We start from the raw sequence: 18,004 nt of genomic DNA, 5'->3' as shown, positions 1-18,004 counted from the left end.
ATAATTATATGTAGACTGAGTTGTAAATACATAATTATATGTAAACTGGGTTATAAATTCGTAATTATATGTAGACTGAGTTGTAAATACATAATTATATGTAAACTGAGTTATAAATTCGTAATTATATGTAGACTGAGTTGTAAATACATAATTATATGTAAACTGAGTTATAAATTCATAATTATATGTAGACTGAGTTACATATACATAATTATATGTAAACTGAGTTGTAAATACATAATTATATGTAAACTGAGTTGTAAATACATAATTATATGTAATCTGTTATACATTCTTTAACTGTTGCATGTTTTCTATACAAGAGATGCTTATATTTCTGGAATTGTACTATTTGTCATAGAATCTGTTTTATATGTTTATCACGTAGACAGAGTTATAAATACATAATTATATGTAGACTGAGTTGTAAATACATAGTTATATGTAGACTGAGTTGTAAATACATAATTATATGTAAACTGAGTTACATATACATAATTATATGTAAACTGAGTTACATATACATAATTATATAGACTGAGTTGTAAATACATAATTATATGTAGACTGAGTTGTAAATACATAATCATATGTAGACTGAGTTATAAATTCGTAATTATATGTAGACTGACTTACTTGAACATGATTATATGTAAAGTGAACTATAAATTCATAATTATATGTAGACTGAGTTATAAATTCGTAATTATATGTAGAATGAGTTATAAATTCGTAATTATATGTAGACTGACTTACATGTACATGATTATATGTAAAGTGAACTATAAATTCATAATTATATGTAGACTGAGTTATAAATACATAATTATATGTAGACTGAGTTATAAATTCATAATTATATGTAGACTGAGTTATAAATTCGTAATTATATGTAGACTGACTTACTTGTACATGATTATATGTAAAGTGAACTATAAATTCATAATTATATGTAGACTGAGTTATAAATTCGTAATTATATGTAGACTGACTTACATGTACATAATTATATGTAAAGTGAGCTATAAATTCATAATTATATGTAGACTGAGTTATAAATTCATAATTATATGTCATAGTAGTAAAGACTACGAACTAAGATTAAAGAGATAAAATAGTCATTTCTTAGGTACTCATCACGAGGACTGAATTTTACCGTTAAGTTGGAAGTTCTTATGAAAGTTGTCACGGCCGATAAGTGACGTCTGTGTTTACAAGAACGACAGATAAAAGAATGAGATATTTTGCTGGTGGAGTTTAAATGAAGATAGAAATATTAGAAATGTAAAAAAAAAAATAGGTGTCAGTAGCTGTACACTTTCAGTCGGTTGCAAAAGCGATAAGTCAACTGATTTACCTTTTCTTTATCGCTAATAGTATCCTCCCGAAAGAGAATCAGAAGATTAATGAGGAGGAATGTTTTAAACTATTCACATTACAACACGTGCATGCACGTGCGACTGGTTTAACAAAGGTAACGAAAACATTATCCTGAGTTGAAATAATTTATATTACAGAAGCTTAATACTGTTCGAAAATGGCTGATTCACATTTTTGTTGGAGTTTAATGTTTATCAAATTATTGCAAATACAATTATAAGAAACACATGACGTGTTATGCATACATACATACATATCTAGTCCAGCTACCACACCAAAGGGACAAGAACGCCAATCAAGCTATGGATTAATATCTGATATCCAGATTTCTTAAACTAGCTATTTAAATTAATAATATATAAATAATCTTGAATTAAAGTCCATTCTTTAGTATAACACTATAATTTGATAAATGTATTTGCTATGGATAATCCCCCCCCCCTTTATTATCATTGCATAAATCCGCTTTTTTCTCTTTCAGCTTCATGAAGGATGTACATAGTTGGTGGAAATAAGAGAAGCGTAAGTAATTAAGTTGGGAACCCACTTTTACCCCCAAATAATTCATTCTGTTATCAGACCAATGTACTAGCCCCCCCCCCCAGTGGCATAGCGGTATGTCTGCGGACTTACAACGCTAGAAACCGGGTTTCGATACCCGTGGTGGGCAGAGCACAGATAGCCCATTGTGTAGCTTTGTGCACAGCTATAAACAAACAAACTAATGTACTAGTTTAGCAGAAGTAAATCAGTACAAGTGATAGAAGTTTCTAAATGATGGCGGTAACCAAATCATTTCATCATTTCTAAACAGAGAAATGATAAACCACAAATACTGGAAATATCTTTCAAGCAAGCAGTTCAAAATATACATTATAATAGTGATAGCATTGTCCCAAGTAATTACTGGAAGTCACATTTCGTACTTACATTAAAGGGTATAGCCAGAAGTTCTCAGAAAGAAAGGGTAAATATTTATTGTAATAAGCACAATGTAGCATTATCACCATAATTGTAAATATACTAAAGTGTGTGTTATGAGAAACATGAACTTTTTGAACATTATGCAAAAATGAATCCAATAAAATCTATTTACCAACACGAAACTTCAGTTTCCAACAATGTATAACAAAATTTACTTTATGCAAGTGTCACTAACACGAAACTTCAGTTTCCAACAATGTCGAACAAAATGTACTTTATGCAAGTGTCACCAATACGAAAATTCAGTTTACAACAATGTATAACAAAATATACTTTATGTAAGTGTGAACACATAAAACTTCAGTTTCTAACAATGTATAAGAAAATATGCTTTATGCAAGTGTCATCACACAAAACTTCAGTTTCCGTCAATGTAAACAAAATGTACTTTATGCAAGTGTCATCACACAAAACTTCAGTTTCCATAATGTATAACAAAATATACTTTATTCAAGTGTCATCACACAAAACTTCAATTTCCAAAAATGTAGTACAAAATTTACTTTATGCAAGTTTCATCAACACGAAACTTCAGTTTCCAACAATGTGTAACAAAATTTACTTTATATAAGTGTCACCAACACAAAATTTCAGTTTCCAACAATGTAGAACAAAATCTATTGTATATATATGTGTCACAAACACGAAGTTCCATTTTCCAATAATGTTGAACAAGATTTACTGTATATATGTGTCACCAACACGAAGTTCCATTTTCCAATAATGTTGAACAAGATTAACTGTATATATATGTCACCAACACAAAGTTCCATTTTCCAGTAATGTTGAACAAGATTTACTGCATATATATGTGTCACCAACACGAAGTTCCATTTTCCAATAATGTTGAACAAGATTTACTGTATATATATGTGTCACCAACACGAAGTTCCATTTTCCAATAATGTTGAACAAGATTTACTTTATCTATGTAAGACCATTACGAAGCTTCGGTTGCAAAAAATGTATCTTGTACAGTAACAAAACGTTCGACGAGATAGAGGAGAAAAAGACAGAAAATGAAAATTTTGAGAACGTAGAAAAAGTATCTTAGGCGACATATCCATTGCTTACATTCTTATTACTTGCAGAACTGATTCCTAGGAGGCGAAAATCGATATTATTTGCATTTGTAAAAATGTTTCGGGTTTTCCATGTAAATTTATTTCTCAATGGAATACTTTTTTACTCTGCATTTTTTGAAATAACTGAAAATATTTCCTTACCTGAACAGACTTATAACCTTCAACCAAGAAGATCTTGAAACTGATATTACCCAGTTGCTGAGAATATAGAGATTGTAGCCGAGTTTAAGATAATTTGCTTTTTCCTGCCTATCAATGGGTATGTTTTCCGAATATACTAATTTCTAAGACTTTTTGAAAGCTATTATAATGTTTCGATGAGTGGTTTGGAGATGGTCGAAGTTAATGTCCTAAACAAATATTCCGAGCTTCTAAAGTGCTTTTGCTGTATTAGCTAAGCCTAAAATATTTTATATTACAAATGAAGACGAGAGCTCACCTAATACACAAGGAACGCCTAGTAATTATCATTACAATATTTAAAAGCATCAGCTTAAGGAAAGTATAATAGACCTAATTAATTTACATCAAGTAAAATTGTGGCAAGAGAGAAATTATTGGAGTTATAAATATATATGGTATGAAAAGTATGTCTCTTTGTGCTAGACCTTGGCCTGAATCGTCTTTAATACTTTCTAAAAAAGCTCCAAATTATCTGGTATATCCATCATCGCAAGGTAAGCAACCCGCAGTGCACTTGTCCTTTCTACTTCTCTGTGCCTCCTACGGTCCCGGAACTACTGTTGCTTAAACGTCTAGATATACTGACATTTAGAGGCGTCACTGTTAAGTTAAACTGTGTAGTATATACTCGTGTATATGCCAGAATACGACAGATATTATAAAATACTGCTCACTGTTAGACACGACTTGTAATATAAAGAGTCTTCAATGTAAGGACAAATATATATAAAGGAATCTGGTTACCATGATGCTAAAATATATTGTGATATAAATATTTGTCCTCACTAGACGGTTAAGATAATACTGAAGGGTGGCATTTTAATTGTTCTTGAAGCACATCACCCCCTAGTGGCATTATAGCTTAAATACGAATTAAATTAAATTAATGTATCATAGCATAACGGTTGACTATAAAAAATTATTATAAAGTGCTATTCCATAGTGTAGCAACGTCTATTGTCATACACGTCTTAATGTTTTAATCTTAGTATGTTGTTGCTGCTTTCTTATTGTAAAGCTACAGAATGAGCTATCTGCACTCAGTCCGTCTAGTATCGAACTCCGAATTTTAACGTTATAAGTCCGTAAACTTTTCGCTGTCCCACCGAGAGACGATTTTAGAATGAAAAGTTAGTGAAAACTTTGGCAGAGCAGTAATAAGGTCAGTATTATTGATAACTGTTTATAGTTACACTTAAAAGTATCATTATATATATGTGTGTGAATGCAAGTCTAATACGTCTAAAGATACACCACGAAATCAAAGTACTAATAATGGAAATAAGGTTATCTTTAAGATAGAGGTTTTGGACATTTCAACTGGGAACATGTGTTACTGTAGACATTGGGTAATTAGATTCTATTAATTCAAAATAAATTAGATAAGATACTAATTAATTGATGTCACTATATTGGCTATTTAATACCTAAATATTAAATTTAAATAAGCATTAATTACATCGTTTGGAAAGGTTCTTATGTTGTAGTTGATATTGTCATGTCATTAGTTGTTGAAATATTTTGTTTTTATATAAAAAAAATTAACCATTAAGCTGCACTGCTGTATATATTAGCCGTCCCTAATTTAGCAGTGTAAGACTAGAGGGAAGGCAGCTAGTCATCACCACTCACCGCCAACACTTCGGCTACTCTTTTACCAACGAATAGTGGGATTGACCGTCACATTCTAACGCTCCCACGGCTAAAAGGGCGAGCATGTTTGGTGTGACAGGGATTCGAATCCGCGACCCTCAGATTGCGAGTCGAGTGCCTTAACCACCTGGCCATGCCGGGCCGCTCTTATATAAAGAATTAACCATTAAGCTGCACTGCTGTATATATTAGTTATATTATCGATCAACTTTTCTGGATATGCTAAAGTATGTTTTACTCGAGTGAGCTTGACGCTGTGATTTTAAACAATATATAGTAATGGTACCAATCTACTTTGTTCCCCGGTGGGTTAACGGTAAGGTTCTATTTAGACTTACAACGCTAAAATCCGGTGGACATAGCGCAGATAGCCCATAGTGTAGTTTTGCGCTAAAAACTAACAACAAAAACTTTACTTGCTCTAAAATTCGAAATGATGTTCATTTTGACAGGGCGAAAAAACATGCGCTTAAAGCTTAATATGTGTTAAAACTCTTGAACGGACTTCTTATCTTGACAGCAGCTTCAATTCAGATAAGGTGTTTTTGGATTCGCCAAGTCGTTTTTGTTTCTAAAAATATATTAGAGGTACTTTTAATCTCTAGGAAAATTAAATGATATTCGTTTTCCAAGGTTTGATTTAAAACTAGTGTTTTATTTTTTCATTTAATATAATTACTTAGAGAGGAATCCTTTTGAATTCAGGATGGTTTATCTGTTAAGTTAGTGTACTATTACTATCAGGATTATTAAAGCCAATTCACAAAGTTTCTTTTAGGTTAAATGTTTTGATGATACTTGTCGCATATCTTGTGAAAAAACAGTTTTTTTTTATTGGTTTATCTTTTCTTTCTTTTTTACACATTTTTTAGATAAACAAAGCGTTAAACAAAATAACGATCTCTATCCCCAGCTTGATATTGGGCTAATAAAGATACATTCTGTAGATATAGGTGGCTATTTTATTTACCTTAATAGAAATGTCTCGTAATAAATTCCAGCTTGCGAAAAACGAAGTAAATAATGAGAGGGAACAAAGAACAGCTTCGTCTCCTCTAAATCAATGCTAATTGCTATCCCAATTAATGTTCCAAAATGTTACTGAATATCAACATTTTTCTCAGCGAAGGTGGTATCTATGGCAAGTCATCATTCTTCTGGAATAAATTCATGCCATTTAACTTTTCCCCATTAATTACGATCTTGGAAGAGATTGATACTTAATCAATGTTCTAACAACAACCATTTTTTTTATTGTCACGAAGTCGTGATTTTATTTTACACCTTTAGCCGTTTTACATTTGCATTTTTAATATTTCAATCACTCAAACCAAGTTTTACTGAAAACACCAAATGTTATCCTATACAGTAGTAGCATCTGCTTACACTTTTGCAATGGCTCCGAGTACTAGTTCACATATAATGGCATTATCTATTGCATAGGTACTAATACTTACTTTAAAAAAATGTGTTACGTTAATAGATTGAGATGCTATTAAATTTTATACATTTATGTTGAAGATTATGGTTAACTTGTGATCAAATCAAACTACCTAGATAGGTCAGAACTAAACTTTAAACCTAAAATGAACGTAGTAACTAATCTCATATGTCATTTTTACTTGTAATAACTAGAATGAATTGATTCAACAGTTGGGCAGTTTTCGGCCGTAACCTCAATAATGTCTTCCGATGTTCGACCAGCTTAGGAGAGTTAGGTTAGTCCTAAATAAACTAACAAAGAAAAATAGTCTCATCATAATAAAAGTATACAATGGAAATTAAAGATTATAAAATCAATATATTATATATGATAAAAAAATGTAACCAATACTATTAATAAACCATGATTAAAGAAATAATAAAACAAAACTTACTCTCAAAATGTAAGACCTTAATATACTTATTTTAGGTTTGGAGTAGAAAAGTTGAATATATAAAGTTACCAGCTTAAACCAGTAATGTAAAAACACGTAACATTGTAAAATGAATACTGAAACACAGAAGAGTGAGACCCCAGAAACATCGATAAAGATGTATTAAATGCGTAACACATTGGTAAGGATGTATAAAAAGTGTTCATTTCAAACTAACAACATCTTACACTCTCAGATATTAAATGTCTACTTATCTCTTTCTGTATATATATATATACGATGGTTTATTACGTTATATTAAAAAGATTTTAAAGGCACACCATGTAGTTACATTCTATGTCGCCACGTTCGACCATGCTCTATTTGACGACGAGAACGATAATTTCCCCCCTTTACTTTTCACTTATCCGCAGTCCGATCACCCAGAAATCCAAAGACGCTGCCTCCGATGACTTGACCCGTATGTTATGTCTTCGTAATGAATAATAGCAAGAATACCCGTTTCATTCTCTAGCTGCTTCAGCTATGCAGCAGTTGAGCAGATATGTCGTGGAAGCAGCTTGCATATACATGACTTGTGTCGCTTTTCCAGGGATCTGTCTTGATTATGTTGCGTGCCGTTACCTGAGACACGTGGACGGCTTTTGTCACAGACTTTTGTATTCATGTTACAAGCCATCTCATTTTGTTTACCATGGCTGGGATACGACTTGCTGTAGGTCTCTTTCTGGTTGATGCTGGTGTCCCAAGATGATACACGTTCCTTTGTTTTCTAATATCCTTAAATACAAGTGCTATACCCGTCTTCGAAATTCTAAACCCCCGGTCTCAACACATCTTTATGCTTTGAGGGTATGCTTATTTTGCATCGGAAACAGCTGTTACACAACTTTCTCAGGGACGATGGCGTCCTACACTTACGTAACGGCTAAAATACCAACATATAGTTATTATAAATGCCATTACACCGTGATTTTATATCTGCTGTGGTTGACATCTGACTTGCTTATTTGCATATTCAAAATAATTTAATATAACGTACTTATCCATGGTGGCCTAATTGTTATCATAGCACGCTTTGGATCTGATGATCCAACTTAGGTTCCTCTAGAAGTGTCATAATTGCAACAGTCAATCCTGTTATTTAGTTGAGAAAAGCCGAGTAGGCGGCAGGTCTTACTGACTTGTTGCCCTTTCTCTCTGATCAGCAGTCCTAGGGATGGCTGGCTATAGACTGGACCTTGAGATCTCTGATCTGGCTATTTAGCCCATGTACCTCATAAGATACTGCCCTCCAATGGTTCAGTGGTAAGTATGAGAGCTTATAACGCTAAAAAATAGGGTTAAGGTGCCCATGGTGGACGTAGCACAAATAACTCATTGTGCAGCTTTTTGCTTAATAACAAACATAAGAGCCAAGTCAAATAGAAAATACCAATGACAAAAAATATATGAATAATATATAAACTATTTATTCTTTATGACTAAAAAAATGGGTTAGAAATGGCTAGAAATATATAAAGAGAAAAATTGTTACATTCTCATACGCCTTCATTTATATGAGAAAAAACATCCAAATATAAAAAAAATATATTCTTTGAAGTTACGACTTGTAATACCCGTTTTTTTCGTATTTTTTTCACTTTCCAATAAATTTTAACGAAATATGGTTTTCACTTTCTTATGTGTGATACCAAGTTTATCAGTGATCTAATCTTCATTCTAAGCCTATTTTAAACTCTTGCAAATTATTTTGTAGGTTTTTCGAGAGCACCAACATTTTGTACGGAACTCACGTTATTGCAAACAGTCAATACTAACTTCTCAGTAAATGTTAGTCTACAGATAAATCAAACATCAGAATCATGGGTATAACCCTCCTAATTATAAACGACTAATCAGAAGGAAAGCAGCCAGTCAGTAGCACCCACCGATGTAAGGGATTTCTCCAGCTTTAAATCGAAGAAAGAATTGTCTATCACTCTTTCAACACACCCACCGTTGAAAATGTACGCTAACCACTAGGTAGCGTCTGGTCTTTCAACACACCTACAGTTGAAAGTGTACGCTAACCACTAGGTAGCGTCTGGTCTTTCAACACACCCACCGTTGAAAATGTACGCTAACCACTAGGTAGCGTTTGGTCTTTCAACACTCCCACAGTTGAAAGTGTACGCTAACCACTAGGTAGCGTCTGGTCTTTCAACACACCCACAGTTGAAAGTGTACGCTAACCACTAGGTAGCATCTGGTCTTTCAACACACCCACAGTTGAAAGTGTACGCTAACCACTAGGTAGCGTCTGGTCTTTATTATCATTATTATTTTCTTGTAAAACAAATTCACCTTAACTATTAACTCTCAATATAAGAAAATAAATTAAAAAATAAACTGATATTTAACTAGTCAATACCAGGAACAGAGCCAGGCGTATCATTGATGTATATCTTCTAGTACGAGAGCATAATCAAATTACATGTCATAATTAAGGAAGATTTTAACATAAATTAGCTTTCAAAACAACTAAAAATGTTCATCGAAAAATACCTTTATTCAGTGTTAAGGATTACCGTAAACAAAGTTTAAATAAATACGTTTGGTTAATTAATATGTTTTTGTTTTTACTTATGGGACAGTGATAAATCTGTCGAAATGTTTGATATCTACAGATATGTAAAAGAAACCTGAAGAGTAACTGGACTGTTACAAAAACCTAGTTATTACCAACCACAAGAAAGTATTTTATATTGGAATTAGACTAAAGAAACAAATAGGTCCACATTTTTCCATATACAATGAGTGTCTGTATTAATCTTTAAAGTAATACTAAAAAGTTTGTTTGTTGTTAAACATAAAGCTACACACTGAGCTATCAGTGCTCTGAACAACACCGGTATCAAAACCCGGTTTCTAACGTTATAAGTCCAGAGATATTCCGCTGTGCCACCCGTGGGCAATATTTAAAAAAAAAAAACTGATTAATAAATATCTGTGTTAGACGGTGATAATCACGTAATTAACCATAAAGTAATACAGCTCTAAATATCATAAATACAATTATCATTTTTTCTTAAATGTCTCTCTATAAGTAGATTTCATTTGCCACTATTCAGTCTTAAATTGTTTTCTGAAGTTTTCTTTTAGTTTCGGCATTGCTTTTGCATCTTCGACTTCTTTTAGTTTGCAAGGTTTGACTTTCTTCTTCATTACAATTTAATCTGAGTATTACATATAAATTACTTTAGGATTTATCTTTTTACTTTTGTGGCTCAACTGGATTGGTGAGTTCATCGAATGGGCTTATCGGGAATGGCTCACACTTACAAAGGATATTGAAACACTGTATTAGCACGTTCCAGGATAGAACATGACAACTAAGAATTTATAGCTTGAAACTGTTACCAGTCTACATACATATTTTATTACAACATGGTTCTTATGTTCGTAGCTATTTGATTAATTCAATTTCATAGTTATTTTCATCTTCTTTTACTTTCTTCAGTAAGTTATTAATAATCGAAGAATCACCAGAGGGCTATAGATAGGTTTTATCAAATATTACTCTATTTATAAGCATAAGTTACAACACTATTTGAGAAACAATTTTATGAACATGAATAAATGTTTATAGGAAAGCAGTTTTCATTAAGTTTCGTAATACTATACTCTTAAAACTTGGTATGAAATTTTGATTTTTTCTATCACAGTGAATGAGTGTAATTGTAAGCGTTCAATTCAATATTGTGTTGTTATTTTTTCACTCGTTTTTCTGGATGTTACGTATCACCCCTACCCCCCTCAATATTCATACTTTTCGCTCTCTATATATATATTCAGTTACCTTCTACAAATTCAAAGATATTCTTATTATTAACTATTAATGATTTTGTAATATCTAACAATGCCCACCCCCATCCCTAGTGCCTGAACAGGGTTTGAAGGCCTATAATGCTAAAGTCCAGGTTTTGATACCCTTGGGTACGGATGGTCCATTGTGTAGCTTTGAGCTTAACAACAAACAAACAAACTCTCACAGTAGTTCAATAATACTTCGTACACTAACATTTCAACTTAGCGTTTGTGTAAGATAGAACCCAAAAGTTCTTGTTTTAATTCAATGACCTTAAATTTTGCTAAAGTTTAAGCAGTTTTGATGACGTAATAAGTCAGATGTTCAACAAGTTGTCCACATAGGATCAAATCATATCGACCTTCTCTACTCAATATGAAATCGCTCTATAACGTTTCTCTATTTTAATTATTTTTAACGAAATACTATTGATGTAAATTTGTAAGTTTGATGTTGACAAAACCTTGTCAAAACGTTATATTAAAGTTTTTCTTCATTACCCATTCAAGCCGTCTCCAGCCATTATATGTGTATATGTTTGTTTGTAATTAAGCACAAAGCTACACAATGAGCTATCCGTGCTCTGCCCACCACGGGTATCGAAACCCGAATTCTAGCGTTGTAAGTCCGCAGACTTACCGCTGTGCCACATTTTTATATCATATTTTAATAAGATGTATAATGAAAGTGTTGCTATATTAATTTCGTATTTTTAAGTTTAGTATTGCTAACGAATAAAGTATTTAGTGATTCATAGCGGATACGTGTTAAATGGATTTAGTGAAGTATGAACATTTTTATTAGAAATTCAACACGCTTTGTTTTGTCCCATTTTTCTAGTTGCACCAAATACAAAAGACATTTTGCTTAGTAAATAAAACAAGCATTCTTAGAAACTGATTTTGATCATCAGATGACCACATCAGTTGGACTTGTATTTCACAAGTCTAATGCATAGATAGTCATGTAAAGGTAGAAATGAAAAATAACTACAAAGAAAAGACTGGTTTTAAGCACCTCCTATTGAAAAGGCTTAAACAATAACACTAGTTGAACTTAGACAGATGAGTATATTACTGTTATATATTTTCTGGTTTTAAACATCTCCTATTGAAAAGGCTTAAACAATAACATTAGTTGAACTTAGACAAATGAGTATATTACTGTTATATATTTTCCGATTTTAAACATCTCCTATCGAAAAGGCTTAAACAATAACATTAGTTGAACTTAGATAGAAGAGTATATTACTGTTATATATTTTCCGATTTTAAACATCTCCTATTGAAAAGGCTTAAACAATAACATTAGTTGAACTTAGTTAGATGAGTATATTACTGTTATATATTTTCTGGTTTTAAACATCTCCTATTGAAAAGGCTTAAACAATAACATTAGTTGAACTTAATTAGATGAGTATATTACTGGTATATATTTTCTGGTTTTAAACATCTCCTATTGAAAAGGCTTAAACAATAACATTACTTGAACTTAGATAGATGAGTGTATTACTGTTATATAAATTCTGGTTTTAAGCACCTGCTATTGAAAAGGCTTAAACAATAACATTAGTTGAACTTAGATAGATGAGTATATTACTGTTATATATTTTCTGGTTTTAAGCACCTCCTATTGAAAAGGATTAAACAAAAACATTAGTTGAACTTAGATATATGAGTATATTACTGTTATATAAATTCTGGTTTTAAGCACCTGCTATGGAAAAGGCTTAAACAATAACATTAGTTCAACTTAGATAGATGAGTATATTAATGTTATATATATTCTGGTTTTAAACATCTCCTATTGAAAAGGCTTAAACAATAACATTAGTTGAACTGAGACAGATGTGTATATTACTGTTATATATATTCTGGTTTTAAGCACCATCTATTGAAAAGGCTTAAACAATAACATTAGTTGAATTTAGATAAATTAGTATATTACTGTTATATATTTTCTGGTTTTAAGCTACTCCTATTGAAAAGGCTTAAACAATAACATTTGTTGAACTTAGACAGATGAGTATATTACTGTTATATATTTTCTGGTTTTAAGCTACTCCTATTGAAAAGGCTTAAACAATAACATTAGTTGAACTTAGATAGATGAGTAAATTACTGTTATATATTTTCTGGTTTTAAGCATCCTCCTATTAAAAAGGCTTAAACAATAACATTAGTTGAACTTAGATAGATGAGTAAATTACTATTATATATTTTCTGGTTTTAAGCACCTCCTATTGAAAAGGCTTAAACAATAACATTAATTGAATTTACACAGAGGAGTATGTTACAATTATATATTTCTAGAACATGAGAGCAAATAAAACTAATTTTAGTTTTGAAAATCATATCTTTCAAAGACTGAAAATGGTTACAACGTTTTCTTTCTGTTAACCAAAGATTGGCATACACACATGCCAAAGTTCATATAATTTTACTTTTTGAAAACTTTAAACTATTCTAAAATCCATTTTTCGTCTATCAGAAAGTGATTCATATTTTAAATCTTTATAAGCTGCCGATGAGTTAAGTCCATTTGCAAAACACTTCGATTTTACACTTTAAACTCAAAAGGAAACTCTCTTAGAAATTTCCTTTTAGGCTTAAGGCTAGGATCCATACAACGAAAGGCGATCGTATAAACATTTATAGGCATAGAAATTATGATGCTGTAGACAATAAAGTATTAGAAGGTCTAATATTAGTCAATTATTATTTTATATATTTTTTAGCATAAAAAATTAAATAAGATTTGGTTATGATTATGTACTTTCAAAATACGAAAGTGTGCAAATTAAAGTATGATGAATTGCATTGATAAACTGGTTTGAATAAAAGTGGACAATGTAGATTGAAGAAAACGATTATAACTGAAGATTCTCGGACTTACGTAAATACATATACATAAACACACACAAGGATATATAGAACTTTGTATGAACTTTAAAAGAACTAGAAATATTTGGGGGAAAATAGTCTTAGATATATTGAAACATAAACTGAATCATAGAAATAAACGGTTTCTTTGTTGTTGTTTTTTGTGGCATGCATATATATGCAAAGTTGTTTTTTTTTGTGTTCCAGATAGTATATTCTATCAGGAGTTCCTGTTTTTACTGAATTTGATTTGAATTTCATTCAGTGCTTCTTAATATATGTTTCCTTATGAGTTCCAAACATAATAATCCTCCAGATGTTTTAGAAATATAATAAAATAAACGTAAAATATGTACTTCGTTTAATAGGGATTTTTAAAACAAAAATAAACAATTTATTGTAATATTTAGTAAGCTAGAGGAAGCTATAACTAAGACTAATAGAAATCTCATCTGACGTAATTACTAAGCACATCCTTAGTTGTTGAGTCTCTAAAAGTCCAAACTTTAATGTTCACTTTATTGGATTTATTGTTAATCTTAAGAAATGTTAAATGGCCTATAAAATCCCAAATAATTAACTATCACTTGGCAATCAGGAACGTGAGTTTGAATGTTGTTAGACTTTAGTTTTGGTTTCTTTCAACAACATTTATTTTTCTTAATCATCAAAAATGTTATCTAATGAGCGAAAAATGAACTAAAAACTAACTCTGAATACAGAACGATATCTAGCCTTTTTAGAGTAAACAAAAAACAGTTAGAAAAATACCTATAACGTCTTTAAGTCTTATAAATTTCAGGTTTTATAAAATATACATTTATATTACATGAGTAAGTACCTACGTTTTGATTCGCTGAATTATACGTGTCATAATCACTAGTAGTATGAAAATAAACAAGCTGTTGACGCTTTCAGCCCCTCCCCGGTGACACAGCGGTATGTCGCCGTACTTATACTGCTAGAAACCGGGTTTCGATACCCGTGGTGGGAAGAGCACGGATAGCTCTTTGTGTAGCTTTGGGCTTAATAACAAACAACAACAACAACAGAAGCTATTAGAAGAAATAACTTCCCTGTTTATTACAAAAATTAAATCAGAATACAACTGGCAAGTTAAAAACGTTTTCCGAGTATTAGATGTTAGCCAACTTTATACGAATTTGTTCTAGGAACATAAAAATTCACAAACATTAGTAATTTTTAAAAACGTGTGATACGAAGACGATTAGTCTATAGAAATGATTACTTTTGTTGATCAATAAATTAAACAGTTTCGTTATGTGTCTTGTGCTTAATTGGTATTGGTTTGCAAAAGTAGATAAATTCTTAAATAGGTTACAAGATGATCCAAAATTAAAGTTATGTATTCATCAGTTTTTTTAATGCACTTAAGCTTATCTTATGAATTCATAATTTAATTGATATCTTTATATAATTTTCAGTGGGAAAATATTGAAAAATAAATTGTATATGGATACCTACGCCCTAATAAAATTAGTTTTTTTCTGTTTCCTATTTTAAGACTCTGTGGGTTATAATCACTTCTATTATTAGCTGTCCCCGTCATGCTCGCCCATTCAGCCGTGGGGGCGTTATAATGTGACGGTCAATCCCACTATTCGTTGGTAAAAAAGTAGCCCAACAGTTGGCGTTGGTGGTGATGACTAGCTGCCTTCCCTCTAGTCTTACACTGCTAAATTAGGGACGGCTAGCGCAGATAGCCCTCGTGTAGCTTTGCGCAAAATTCAAAAACAAATAAATAATTATTAGCCAATTTACATAGTTTTATTATTGAATGCTAAGAACTATAATTATTTAGAATTTAAACGTATTAGATACATACAGATATACGAGGTGATAGTTAGCTAGTTTTTTTTAACTATTAAAAAAAATAAACATTACAATAAATAATAATGAACTGGAGATTCAACTCTAATATGCTACTTGGCGATCCTCCATTGATAATCCAAATATCTCATATAATCTGCTAAAAAATAAATTCGAAGCCAGCCTATTATTCGATTTACCACTTGTCATTGAGTTATACCAGTTTTGGCAATTCCATCCTTAACCAGTGACCCAGGAAAATGGCAAATCAAAAGAATAAAACTAGGCTTCACATAGTATTGGAACTGATGAGGGTCGGAATTCCCCGAAACCAGAATAACTCAGTGACAAGTTGTAAACTGAATCATATACAAGGCTTCACGTTTATTTTTCAGTATTTTAAGCACAACTTGTCGACTGAATAAAAAATATCTTAGTAGCATCAATAATGTATATTCTTGAAATTCCTATGTAAATTTTGAATAATTGTATGAGTAAAAGACACTTAAAAACGCCATACATCTCGTACAAAAATATTTTAACTACAGTAGTTAGATATAAGTGACAACTTACAATACAAACATCTCATATAAACATACTATTTTAGCTAGGACAATTAGCTATACACAACAATTTAAATGTATTACAATACGTGCAGATTTTGCTAATTTTTAATATTACACTTTGTCGTTAAATAATATTTTTAAGCACATTAGAGAAGGTTTTGTTTCTTCTTAAGCATAAAGCTACACAAATTGTATGTCTGTGCTATAGATACTGCGGGTATTGAAAACCAATTTTGAGCGCTATAAGCTTACCACTGAGCCACCTGGTGGCATTAGAGAAAGTAATTACCGTATTTGCAGTTACTTGGATATAAAGCAAAAGAGAATTGGAATCAAAACGAGAAATCACCAAAGATGTTTTGTTTTATTTTATGGGTTTATTACATCAGAAAGTATTGATATTAGTTCATCGTCCAAATCCACGGGTTATTAACCCTCCAGTATTTGAATATTCCTACTTTGATTACTGTTTTGTTTTTTATTATTTTTTTAGAACAAGAGTCGTTTGTGTCATGTGTACATGTCACAAATAATTCCAATTTAGACGCATATCATTATTTCGAAAGTATTATGCCTTTTACTTGAACTTTTTTCTTTTGTAGTATCAAAGTGAACATTAAATGGAGAAATAGAAACGTGTATTTTGATTCTATTTTAATATATGACAAACAAAACAATATTTAATAGTTGATAACACCAAGTGTGCGATAAAAGAGATTCGTGTCGTGTAACCTGTTTATTTAACTGTCTAAATTCTGGGTATTGAGAAATCAGTCATCGTCAGCTTTAATGCACAAGTGACTATCAAGAATGCAGCATAAAACAAGGGCGTTAAACTTTTAGAAAAATTTATACAAACAAGAAAAAAAAAAGGAACATAAATTGCCTCTTTTGTTCATTTCGGATATTCGCGCAAAGTCACTCAAGGGTTTTTAGTCAGTTTAGTTAACCACTCAAGTCAGTTAGAATACAGCCCCACCGTAAAATATCGGGCGGCTTTAATCGATTATCTGGATTTAACAGTCACTCTTGTAACGCACACGTGGCTCCAAAGAACGTATTGTGATTTTGCGGCAAGGGGACGCGAAACATAGACCTTCAGATGCAGAGTACACTAGCTACTAGGCATCAAAACACGGGAGTAATTATATGAAAATCAGACGAAGAAATGCATTTATCTAGAGATCCAAATTATGCTTGCACATATTTTGCTTCAATGCACCATCGAAAATATTAGAAGTTTCTTAAGAAATAATATAATATAGAATAGTAACCAGAAAGAAGAAAAAAACACTCAAATTTTGAAAGTATCTAGACCATGAGTGAAATACAACAGAATAATAACAATCTTATGGTTTATCGACTTTGAATTGTTTTGTTTGTTTTGTTTTTGTAAAAAAATAATATAAAGAACCTTAGAAATTATCACAGAATTTACTATTTATAATCATAAGCTATTCAGCTTGCAATGACACATTAATAAATTAAACAATATATATATATATATAAACGTGAGCTTATTAGTTTAACTAAATGCCAGTATAAGCGTGCATATACTAGTGAAGAAGGAGCAAGTAATAAAAATTTATTACAGACACGTGCTGTTCTAGTACAACGCTCTGATGTTTGCGTTTGTTGGCCTAGTTCATTTTTATTCCCTCTTCTTACGACATCGTTAGTTTGTTTGAACATTGACAAATCAAATGAAATC

Source organism: Limulus polyphemus, unplaced genomic scaffold (genome assembly GCF_000517525.1).
Source record: "Limulus polyphemus unplaced genomic scaffold, Limulus_polyphemus-2.1.2 Scaffold2097, whole genome shotgun sequence".
Classification (NCBI taxonomy): Eukaryota; Metazoa; Arthropoda; class Merostomata; order Xiphosura; family Limulidae; genus Limulus; species Limulus polyphemus.
The sequence above is the reverse complement of the archived record's forward strand: the minus strand, read 5'-3'. Positions refer to the sequence as shown.